We start from the raw sequence: 12,373 nt of genomic DNA on the forward strand, positions 1-12,373 counted from the left end.
AGTTAGGACCAACCCAGATAGCATATTAAAAAGCAGAAACGTTACTTTGCCAATAAAGGTCCATTTAGTCAAAGCTATGGTTTTTCTAGTGGTCATGTATGGATGTGAGAGTTGGACCATAAAGAAAACTGAGCACTAAAGAATTGATGCTTTTGAACTGTGGTGTTGAAGAAGACTCTTGAGAGTCCCTTGGACTGCAAGGAGATCAAGCCAGTCAATCCTAAAGAAAGTCAGTCCTGAATATACATTAAAGGACTGATGCTGAAGCTGAAGCTCCAATACTTTGGCCACTTGATTGGAAGAACTGACTCCTTGGAAAAGTCCCTGATGCTGGGAAAGATTGAAGGTGGGAGGAGAAGGGGATGACAGAGGATGAGATGGTTGGATGGCATCACTGAGTCAATGAACATGAGTTTGAGTAAATTCCGGGAGTTGGTGATGGACAGAGAATCCTGGTGTGCTTTAGTCCATGGGGTCGCAATAATTGGACATGACTGAGCAAGTGAACTGAAACTGAATCCCTACATTAAATGCCATTACCTAAGTTATGACAGATCTGTCCTAGAGGTAAACCTTTAGAATCATCACTCTACAGACGAGATTGGATGAGATCCCCAATGAACTTGTTGTTGACTGGAAATGATATCAACAGAGTTTGTCAATATTAAGAATTTAGGGAAATGAAGTTCCACTTAGTAACTTGGGGCTAGTTGCTTAATTTGTCTGAGAGCATCTGTTCTTTCAGTTTTAAATTGAGGATGCTATTTAAATGCCCTTATATCTAAATAATCAACGTATAACTAAAGTTACCTAGGCTTTTCTTTTCAATGTACCATCAAGGTGATCAGGCTTTAATAAAATAATGCATGTGCTATACATTATAACTTGGTGATATGTGTTAATTTCCTTTACAGCAAATATTTTATCTGTAAAAATGGGTAAGTTTTTGTCCTGCTTATTCCTTCCACGGCTTCTGGTCACACTTGGAGCACAGTTTATCTTTCTCCCACCCACCATGGTGCTCAGCAGTGCCCTGCCTACCTGCATAACCTCATCCCACCCACTATTCCCCTTGCTCTCTCTCTACTGAACAACAAAGTCTTCAGTTTCCCTTTAGATTGGCTAAACTTTGCACGGACTTCTTCCTGATTCTAGGACCTGATCTCCTTTTTCTTAGAGCATTTTGTCATTTTAAATGCTTTTGTCTGATCCTTTTATATGTAAATCTTTTTAAAAGCCTCTTGCCCATTTGGCCACCCAGGACTGACTGTCTTTCTTGCAGATACTAAAAGCCGAGAGTCAGCAAATTGGCCTAAATGTTGTTGATTTGGCATTTGGGGACCACAGCCATTTTCCCCAATGCAGATGCATGAATTATATTAGCCAGTGGCTGATGAGTGAGCAAGTGACTCCAAGCTGACACTTTCTTACTTGGGCCCAACCTTTTAGAAAGCACTGTGGACAGGCATCAGCACAGGTCTGCCCTTTGCTGAGGCAGAATGCTGGTTGAGATCTGGCTTTAAGCGCTGGTTCTTTCTGGTCCCAGTAAGTGGAGAAAGCAAACCACGCCAGGCCCCAAAACACTTTCTCTGGAATAGCTAAATAACCCAGGTTAGGACTGCTTCACATTTTCTCTTGTTACTTTACTTTTGGAGAGACTTATTTGTACACATGGTACTGAGGAAAGTTGCCCCCAATGTTAAGTAACAAGAGAAAACGTGAAGCAGTTCTAACCTGGGTTATTTAGACATGGAACTTAAGAAAGAGGCTTCCCACATGGCACTAATGGTAGAGAACTTGCCTGCCAATGCAGGAGACATAAGAGATACTGGTTCAGTACGTGGGTTGGGAAGATCCCTTGGAGGAGGACATGGCACCCACTCTAGTATTCTTTCCTGGAGAATCCCATGGACAAAGGAGCATGGTGGGCTACAGTCCACGGGGTTGCAAAGAGTTGGACGCAACTGAAGCGACTTAGCACACAAGCAACTTAAGAAAATGCCCAAGATAAGGCAACCTAGAAACATGGCTGCCACTTAGCTTTAAAATTATTAGAAATATGAATTGTTCCCTGTGATAGATTACCATTGGTTCAGAGGCTGAAATCCAAAAGCAACTTCAGATGATTTGTTAAGTCTCTGAGTTAACTCTCTTCTCTGTTCCCAACTTTAGTGTCCTATTCACTGTCTTTGTGTTGAGGCCAAGGAGTCAAGAACCTACCTAGGAACTATGATCAGTGCTAACATCATTTGGGACAAAATCCTACTTCATTATCAGTAGCAGGTGCTGCTTCTAAGGTCTAGGTTCAACTCATTCCATTTGTCCTTTGAAGGCACAAGAGAAGCAACTGGATAGGAAAAATCTTCCCCAGGGGATACATGTGTATTAGCCAAGAGAATACCTTTGGAACGTCTTCATGTTTCACATCCTGGGCATCTGATAATCTCAATAATATTCACAAATATCTCCTGGAATAGGAGGTTGCAGAATATAAAATAATATTTCCTGAATAAAAAAAAAAAGAAGATAGAGTAGAGTAGTAAACTTAACAGGAAGAAGAAACTGAAATATAGGGAATGTTGGGGAGCAGAGGTGCAAAAGCCAATGTAACAGCAGCAGCTGTATCTTTCCTGAACTTCTAGGACTGGAAAAGAAGAAAAAATGCTAAGTGGTGAGTGGCAAGGCAAGTGGTGCGAGGGAAAAGAGTTTTCTCTTCTTTTTTAGCTTCTTAGAAGGGACGAGAGAGGAAGAGAAAATGATTTGTATCACAAAGGTATAAAGAGGGATGCAGATTGAATATAGGTGGCATGAGGAGTTAAGAATCATAAACAGGACACATTTCACTTTGTGATAAAATGCAAGAGAGAAAAATCCAAAATTATCATCAAACTGTACAAAGGATTGTTGCCCTCAGCTTGGTTTTGTTATGGATGTAGCCGCCCATGCAGCTATCTGCACATCCCGTCCTCTTGTGCTCATGGGTCTAGGATAATGCAAATTAATATAACACCACTTTGTAAATTTAGCATTGTGATGTGAAAGACAGGTGTCTTCGCAAAGTTTACTCACTGTCTGATGTCCTTCATACCATGCACGCAGGTGGATCATTGACAGGAGTCACACCTGATTCAGACAGACAGGTTTGCACAAACATCTTGTGAATTACCAGATGATGCTAAAATCTCAAGCCCTTTCCCACTAATTCTATGTGCTGCATACAACCTATAGACATAACTACTTGTGTGTGTAACAGTTCTGGCAAAGAGAAGGGAATGATATTTATACGAAGTTTATCAAGCACAAACTTAGTAATGTCATTGCTGGGCCTGACACTGTCCCATATACTGGGAAACAGCAGTGAACCCAGTCCCTGACCTCAAGGAGTATATATTCTAGTGTGTAAATGTTCACTTGCTTAGTTGTGTCCAACTCTCTGCGACCCCATGGACTGCAGCCCACCAGGCTCCTCTGTCCATTGGATTCTTCAGGCAAGAATACTGGAGTGGATTGCTGTTTCCTCCTCCAAGGATCTTCCTGATGCAGGGATCGAACCTGTGTCTCCTGCATTGTTAGACAAATCTTTACCACTGCGCCACCTGGGAAGCATATATTCTAGTAGGCAGAGGCTGGGAAAGTTATAGGATGTCTGATATTACATTTGTTGTGAAGGGAAACCAAGCAGGTTCAGGGGAGCCTAGGTGAATGGGGAGAGCTAGTGCTGCTTTATTTAGTGTTCTTAGGGGAGGTCTCTTTGATAAGGTGATTTTGAGTGGAGATTTGAAGAAAAGGAGCAGGCTATGCTGATAACTAGGGAAGAGATACCCAGGCTGAGGAAACAGTAAATGCACAGACCCTGAGGAATACAGCAGCATCTTCAGGGTGTCAGAGGTGACAGTGGAGGTGATGATTAGATTCAAGGGATTAGATCTTGTAAACAGAGTGCCTGAAGAACTATGGACAGAGAAGTTCGTAATATTGTACAGGAGGCACTGACCAAAACCATCCCCAAGAAGAAATGCAAGAAGGCAAAGTGGTTGTCTGAGGAGGCTTTACAAATAGCAGAAAAGTCCATGGGGTAGCAAAGAGTGAGACATGACTTGGTCACTGAACAACTACAACATCAGGGATTTATAAAGTGGGAGCAGAGGTTAGAACAGAACAAGCAAAGAGTCTGGGATAAGATGAGACCAGAGATGCAGACATAAAGGGGTGAGGCTGAAGGTAAGGGAGGAAAGACAAAAGAGAAGGGAGAGGCAGGATCATGAAGTAGGGACTTCTGAGTGGGATAAAAGTAGCCTACTGATACAAATTCTATGTTTAGATTTTCTGTCATCTTTCTATTTCATAGACCACATAGCAATCAACTTTCTTGCCAGACAATGCTAAACTTCAAAAAATCTTGTTTCTGAAATTTATATATCAAGTAGAAGAAAATCGACATTCTTCACCCTTATGACCTCTCCAGTCTGTTTACAGAGGACTAGAACCACAGAGTGTTTGTAGGTCTGTTTGTTGGGCAGATCTATTGTAACTCAAATAGCTGGGAGTAGAAAAGTCAAAAGAAAGCCACTATTCATACAGTCATTCAGGATCATCTCACCTTGTGAAGCTTATGAGAGATTGGGACAAGGGCAGCATATTTGAAAATTCTCATATGAGTTCCTTTCAATTCTATAATGATGGGTCTTGCATTGACTTTTTAAATTGAAATTATTTTTAAGATACTTATACTTTTGGACTCTGTGGGAGAGGGAGAGGGTGGGATGATTTGGGAGAATGGCATTGAAACATGTATAATATCATATATGAAATGAGTAACCAGTCCAGGTTTGATGCACGATACTGGATGCTTGAGGCTGGTGCACTGGGACGACCCAGAGGGATGGTATGGGGAAGGAGGAGGGTTCAGGATGGGGAACACATGTATACCTGTGGCAGATTCATTTTGATATATGGCAAAACCAATATTGTAAAGTTAAAAAATAAAATTAAAAAAATAAAACACACACACACACAAAAGATACTTATAGATGGACATGCAGTTTTTAAAAATACACAATAAACATAAAAATAAATTGATCATTCTGATGACTGTAACAAATTTAACAAATGCGTATATTTAATTCCCTCCTGTTAACACTGTTAAAATAACAGTGAAGGGAATTTTGAGGGGGGATCCTGCATTCCTGTTTCATAATGTTGCCTTTTTAAAATCTTTTTGTATATTTTTTTTTCAGATTCAGCTTACAAATGATATCATATGATGTTTATCTTTCTCTGTTTGGTTTACTTCACTTAGTATGAAGAATGATAATCTATAAGCCCATCCACATTGCTACAAATGATATTTCATCCTTTTTATTGGCTGAGTAATATGTCATTGTATGTATGTATCACATCTTTATCCATTCATCTGTCAGTGGATATTTAGGTGGCTTCTGTGTCTTGGCTATTGCAAATAGTGTTGCTATGAACATAGAGTTGCGTGTGTCTTTTTGAATTATGGTTTTCTCTGGGTATATACCCAGGAGTGGTATTGCAGGATCATATGGCAACTCTTAGTTTTAAAAGTAGCCTCCATACTCTTCTCCCTAGTGCTTCTACCAATTTGCTTCCCACAAACAGTGTAGGAGGGATCCTTTTTCCTCACACCCTCTGCACTGTTTATTATTTACAGACTTTTTGCTGATGGCCATTCTGACAGGAGTGAGATGACGCCTCATTTCTCTAATAATTAGTGATGTTGAGCATCCTTTCATGTGTCTGTTGGCCATCTGGATGTCTTCTTTGGAGAACTGTGTGTTTATGTCTGCCATCCATTTTGTTGATTGGGTTGCTTGTTTTGGTACTGCATTGTATGACTTGTTTGTATATTTTAGAAACTAAGCCCTGCCAATCAAATTGTTTGCAAATATTTTCTTCCATCCCATATGGTGTCTTTTCTTTTGTTGATGACTTCCTATGCTGTACAAAAGCTTCTATGTTTGATTAGGTTCCATTTGGTTATTTTTGCTTTTATTTCTATTGCCTTGGGAGCGAATATTGCTATGATTTACGTTAGAGAATGTTTTGCTTATGTTCTCTTCTAAGAATGTTATGGCATCTAGTCTTATATTTAAGTCTTTAAACCAGTTTAAGTTTATTTTTGTGTATGATGTGAAGAAATGTTCTGACTTCATTGACTACTTGTTGCTGTTTAGCTTTCCCAACACAATTTGCCTGAGAGACCGTCCTTTTCCCTTTGTATTTTCTTGCCTCCTTTGCCGAAGATTAACTGGCCATAGGTGTATGTGTTTGCTTCTAGGCTCTCTATTCTGTGCCATTGATCCATACGCCTACTTTTGTGCCAATACCACTCTATTTTAATGATTGTAGCTTTGTAGTATTGTCTGAAGTCTTGAAGGGTAATGCCTCCAGCTTTGATCTTTTTTCCTCAGAATCGCTTTGGCAACACAAGATCTTTTATTCTTTCATATAAATTTTAGGATTCTTCATTCTACTTCTGTGAAAAATGTCACGGGTATTTTGATAGAAGTGAAAGTGCTGGTCACTCAGTCCTGTATGACTCTTTGCAACCCCATGGACTGTAGCCTGCCAGGCTCCTCTGTCTGTGGGATTTCCCAGGCAAGAATACTGGAGTTGGTTGCCATTCCCTTCTTCATAGGATCTTCCTGACCTAGAGATTGAACCTGGGTCTCCTACATTGCAGATGGATTCTTTACCATCTGAGCCACCCGGGGAGCCCTAATTTGATAAGTGAAAGTGAAAGTGAAGTCGCTCAGTCGTGTCCAACTCTTAGCGACCTCATGGACTGCAGCCCACCAGGCTCCTCGGTCCATGGGATTTTCCAGGCAATTTATATTAGTTTGGACAGTATGACCATTTTAGCAATATTAACTCTTTCAGTCCAAGAACATAGCATACTTTTGAATCATTTTTGGTTTCCTTTATCAATATCTTATAGTTCTCAACATAGAAGTCTTTCACCTTTTGATTGGATTTATTCCTAAGTATTTTTTTTAATGTGATTTTAAAAGGGATTTTTTTTAAACTTTCCATTTCTCATATTTCATTGATATTATAAAGAAATGCAACAAATTTCTGTATGTTAATCTTGTATCCTGCTAGCATGCTGGATTTGTTGATCAGTTCTAATAGATTTTGTGTGAAGTCTATAGCTTTCTATTTATAGAATCATATCATCTATATATAATGACAGTTTTAACTCTTTGCTACCAATTTGGACACACCTTATTTTTTTATTTGATTGTTGTAGCTTGGATATACCATAGTTTAATAGTTGACCTGTTGAAGGATATACAGACTGATTCCAGATTTAGGCTATTACGAATAAAGCTGTATTCATGTTTATCTTTTGTGAAAACATAGGTTTTACTTCTCTGAATGAATGACTTTTGGCATGCAATTGTTAGATCCTATGGTAGTTGCATGCTCTGTTTCATAAGAACTTAACAAACTGTTTTCCAGAGTGGTTGTACCATTTTACCTCCTATTAATATCAGTGTGTAAGTGTTTGTTCCCTACAGCCTTGCCAGCTTTTGATATTGTCACTTCTTTTTTTTTTTTACTTATACATTCTGATAGTAATACAGGTATATTTCATTAGGGTTTGATATTCATGTCCCTGATGGCTAATTTTGCTGAGTATTTTATCATGTACTTATTTGCCATCTTACTGTGACTGGTTCTTATTTTCCTGCCAGAGTTGCCTGCTCTGATGTCTCTGGAAGGTGGAGGAGAGTTTAGGGACCACAGGGACAACTGACTGCTCCGCCTGAGCAGCTGCATCTCTCTTTGCTCATTCCTCTTGTCACTTGCATGTGGCAAAAGAGGGAGTCTTGGCCGGGAAGAGGAGAGTGCTTTTCCTGGATCCTTATTTTTGGTGAAACTCTTAATGGATCCTTCATGCCATTTGTGTCAGGCTTGCCTGATGTTGTCAAGGATGGATCCAGGGGAGGAATGAGCTTACATGAGCTGCCTTCTGTTGCTAAATCGGGGATTGAGAAATGCCAGGTTTGTGTGGCCTTCTGCTGGGTGGGGAAGCCAGGAAGCCTTCCCACTGTGCTGTTTCTCCAGTCCTGAGGTCCCAAACCAGCTCCCTGTCTTAACACCATTCAGACGTCTATCTCTCTTGTCTCTGGATCCATTTTCAGGGTTTGTCATTGTACTTAGTGGGGAGGAACAGAGTAAAATGGGTCTATACCATCATGTCTAGACTGAAAGTTTCAATTTACTTCAAAGAAAGAACTCTATATTTTGAAGTAATTATGTATTCTAAGCAAGTTTCTAAGAAATGTACAGAGAGTATCTATGACCCTTTACCAAGTCTTTCCCAACATTAGCATCATGTATGATTATACTATAATGTCAAAGCCAAGTATTTGACCTTGGTTACAAGTCACAGAGCTTATTCAAATTTTATCAGTTATATATGCACTCCTTTGCATTTAAGTGTGGTATGTGTATGTTTTGTTCTATGCAATTTTATTTCAGAGTGATCACTGGTCTCAGTAGCTATGTTCTTCCCCACATGCATGCCCATGTCATGACTATGGTTTCTCTGCAAGATTCTCTCCCCACATGTTTCCTTTATTTAATAAGGAACCAAACCATGCTTCCACACACCAACTTCATGCTACTGCCTCAGGGCTTGTTATACAGGTACTTATTAATATCATGCAGTATATATGTTATTCTATTACAGTTGTTTGTTTATTTTGTAGTCCACCACTAGACTTTAGAAGGAAATCTGTGCCACATATTAACTTTCTATCCATCATGCTTGCTTGGTACAGGGCTTGATTAAAGAGATATTTTTGGAATGAATGCATCTGAATCACTTTCTCCAGTGCCTATTCTAATGATTTCAGGTCATGTCAGGTGTTATCTTCTTTGAATTTTTACAAGAGTTGTCATCTAAACCGAGCATTCTCATTTCTTCTTTGGCTCTCCTTTGTATTACTCTGCAGGAGTATGAAGTATGCATGCAGGTGTATTACTTTTCATGGTCACCTGGAGAGGCAGATGGACTCCACCCAGGGTTTGGTGTGAATGTCAAATCTGCTTGGTAGTAATATTTACTACCAGGTAATATTTACAGTGTTAGCTTATGACTTACTACTGGGACGCACACTGAGACATCTGTCCTTGTTCTCTGAAGCCATTTTGAACTTGCTGAGAAGTCTTCACTGCTCATTCCAGAGACTTTGTTTACGTTAAGTACTATATAATTGCTTACTCTGTGTGTGTGTGTGTGTGTGTGTGTGCGCGTGCGTGTGTGTGTGTGTGGCATCATGCCTTACCTTGGGAGCCATGTGTGTGGGTAAAGGTCCCTCTGCCTTTGAAGAAGACAGTAACAGTTATTCATGTTGCTTTAGTGTTCTTCAGTCATTACATTATCATTTAATTGGGCACTGGGTCCATCCTGTCTTGATGAATAAGAATAGCTTCCTTTGACTGAACATTTACCACGTTTCTACCTCTTATAATATGACACAGGGGAAAGTTTTCAAGTATTAATGTGTCAGTTCATTCCTACTTCCCCTTAGTTCACTGAATTGTGGATTATCCATGGTTGATGACTGTCTCTGTCTTTGATTTTTTTTTTTTTTATATTTGTCTTTGATTTCAATCTCTTTGGACAACCTCCCTCTAATAGCCCAAAGATTTCATAAATGGGAGCTAGGACTCCTTGAGGAAAAATGGGGACCAGAGAGAAAAGTGGTACCCTGACCAGAGTGAGACATACGTAGGGCCTTAAAATAACTTACTTTCCCTATTCACAAAATTTTGCAAAGTGATAGTATTAGTCTCCAGTTTTAGATGAGGAAATAATTAGAATGAAGTATATCTGATTCCAAGGTCTAGTGATTTCTCTCATTCTGCAGTTTAACTTACTATTCTTTTATTATTCTTTTCCTCATTTTCTCCTTTTTCTCTCTCCACTTCAGTCTCACCTTTTTCCTTTAATCATCCCTTTCTTTCCATCTTCCTTTATTTTTGCCTCCTTGATTGTCTGTTACCTTTATTTATTTCTTCCTGCCTGTTTTCAACTGCCCTTCTTTCATCATTTATTGATCATCAATCATGTTGGGTATTTTCACTCCCTGTTAGACATCAAGACAGATAAGATGCAGGCACTAACCTCAAATGTTTGACACGGTGAACTTTAGTAAACCTCACTGTGTTTAGTAAATTTCACTGTGCTTAAAAAAAGAATTTCCGTTCTTGTCATTTGGAGGAGTTGTAGAGTTGGCAGCTGGCCCATTTTCCTCCTCAGCATTTTCACCAAGCAAGGAGTGGAATAGAGTTGGGGCAGATACTTTTATAACCATAGTGGGGCATCAGCTAGTCATCAGAGCTGCCTGATGCTCACGAGCTGAATTCACTGTCACACACATTGCACACAAAAGAGTGAACTAGTCAGTGATTCCCTTCAATGGTTCACACTCCCTAGGAACCTTTCCTTAGGCTAGGGATTAGTGTTGGGAGGATCTCCTTAAACATTTCTCATAATCTGTTTTACCCATGGTGGATAGAAAAAAAAAATCAATTAACTTTTAGACCCCAGGGTGTTAAGTCATGAAACTTTAATAAAGTGATGCTGATGTATGGAACAGTCTTATGGACTCTGTGGGAGAGGGAGAGGGTGGGAAGATTTGGGAGAATGGCATTGAAACATGTAAAATATCATGTATGAAATGAGATGCCAGTCCAGGTTCAATGCACGATACTGGATGCTTGGGGCTAGTGCACTGGGACGACCCAGAGGGATGGTGTGGGGAGGGAGGAGGGAGGAGGGTTCAGGATGGGGAGCACATGTATACCTGTGATGGATTCATTTTGATATTTGGCAAAACTAATACAATTATGTAAAGTTTAAAAATAAAATAAAATAAAAAAAAAAAGAATCCTTACAAATTTGGGCCTGAGCAAGTTTTTTGTCCTTCTTAAGATGTTTCATTCTCTGGACACACTTTCTACCATTTTTACCAAGGCTGTGACTGCTTTGGACAGTCAACAGCAACCACAATGCCCTCATGCCAGTAAAAGCACAGGCTTTTTAGTTCTAAGAAATATGTTCCGTTCAGTTCTCCTTAGATTTCCAAGTCTGTCTATAAGAAGCCATTCTTTCATTAAGAACAGAAGTCCCTTTGGCCCCAGGATGTGGAAACTACAAAGTAATCTACTCACAAATCCACCAAACCCCTAAATTAATTCTTTTTGCTAACAACTAAATAAAGCAGTGTCTTTACCATATTAAAGGTGTTTTTTCTTTTTTTTTCACATGCACAATTGAATGATTAAGCTACCAAATGTGCAATTATCCAATTATGAGGAAGGAGGGAAAATTAAGATTAGATATGGTTTTGTTCTTGAAAGAGTAATTAAATTGCTACATCAAGGAGACATGAATAATATTTAAGTCAAAGAAGCAGAAGATATACAGGAAATATTTTATCACAAATACAGAAGCAGAAGGGAACGAAATGGGTCAATGTGACTGGGGTAGGAGAAGAAAGGGACCAAAAAAATTAAGGGAAAGAAGATAGAAAAGAGGATTCAAAACTTATTTGAAGATAAGTTCAGTTCAGTTGCTCAGTTGTGTTTGACTCTTTGTGACCCCATGGACTGCAGTACACCAGGCTTCCCTGTCCATCACCAACTCCCGGAGCTTGCTCAAACTCATGTCCATTGAGTCGATGATTCCATCCAACCATCATCCCTTGTTGTCCCCTTCTCTTCCTGCCTTCAATCTTTCCCAGTATTCAGGGTCTTTTCTAATGAGTCAGTTCTTGGCATCAGGTGGCAGAACCATTGGAGCTTCAGCTTCATCATCAGTCCTTCCAATGCATATTCAGGGTTGATTTCTTTTAGTATTGACTGGTTTGATCTCCTTGCTGTCCAAGGGACTCTCAAGAGTCTTCTCCAACATCACAGTTCAAAAGCATCAATTCTTTGGCACTTGGCTTTCTTTATGGTTCAACTCTCATATTTGAAGATACCAAGGAAAATAATTGGAACACTCAGTAAGAGATATTTATTTCCTTAAGATTACTTCTTGAACAGTATAATGATATATTAAGTAAACCACATCCTAGTTGAAATGCTGGGGAGCACAGTTGTTGTTAAGACAAAATAATGAAAGAGTAATTAATCCTGCATGCTTGATTTTTCTTTCTTTTATAATCAAAATAAAAAAAGTGTTCTAGAAGAACTATATTTTTTTGGAGGAAGTGCCTTGTGATGGCTTGAAGCTCAGCCCATGGGGAAATGATGAATCAGGTAGGTAGGTATTTTATACCAAAAATCTTCAGCCTACCATATTTCTCTTCTCGCCATGCTTTCATTC

General features: G+C 39.4%; 1 long non-coding RNA gene across 36 annotated transcripts in view; it reads left to right on the top strand.

The window, feature by feature from the left end:
- LOC147369591 (uncharacterized) overlaps nucleotides 1-12,373 on the top strand; it is a 676,540-nt gene that overhangs the window by 98,328 nt on the left and 565,839 nt on the right. For 7 of the 36 annotated variants that reach the window (XR_015168543.1, XR_015168512.1, XR_015168542.1 and 4 more), the window contains one exon: nucleotides 915-938. The exons of the other annotated variants lie outside the window; for them this stretch is intronic. This is a non-coding gene — a long non-coding RNA (uncharacterized LOC147369591). The remainder of the gene's footprint in view (nucleotides 1-914; nucleotides 939-12,373) is intronic. 36 annotated transcript variants of the gene reach the window in all.

The sequence above is a fragment of the Bos grunniens genome, chromosome 7 (assembly GCF_055505025.1).
Source record: "Bos grunniens cultivar Pamir isolate PY7600 chromosome 7, Bosgru_T2T1.0, whole genome shotgun sequence".
In the NCBI taxonomy this organism is placed as follows: domain Eukaryota; kingdom Metazoa; phylum Chordata; class Mammalia; order Artiodactyla; family Bovidae; genus Bos; species Bos grunniens.